Below are 431 nucleotides of genomic sequence, written 5' to 3' on the forward strand. Positions count from 1 at the left end.
AAATCCTCAAAAAATTATAAGCAAACTGAATTCAACAATACATCGGGAGAATCACACAACACAATCAAGTGGGATTTATTCCAGGGATGCAAGGATGTTTGCACATCTGCACATCAAACATCAGGATACACCATCTTAAAAAATAAAAGATAAAAATCATATGATTACCACAATAGATGCAGAAAGAACACTTGACAAGATTCGATATGGATGTATGATAAAAGCTCTAAACCATCTGGGTGTAGAGGGAACATAGACCATATATGGAAAGCTCACAGCTAAAATCATACTCAAGGGTGAAAAGCTGAAAACTTTTCCACTAAGATCAAGAACAAGATAAAGATTTCCACTCTCATCACTTTCATTCAACATAGTATTGAAAGCCCTAGCCAAAGCATTTAGACAAATAAAGAATTAAAGAAAGAAAGAAA

Source organism: Callorhinus ursinus, unplaced genomic scaffold (genome assembly GCF_003265705.2).
Source record: "Callorhinus ursinus isolate GAN/ISIS: 27379988/994484 unplaced genomic scaffold, GSC_fseal_2.0 scaffold496, whole genome shotgun sequence".
NCBI lineage: Eukaryota > Metazoa > Chordata > Mammalia > Carnivora > Otariidae > Callorhinus > Callorhinus ursinus.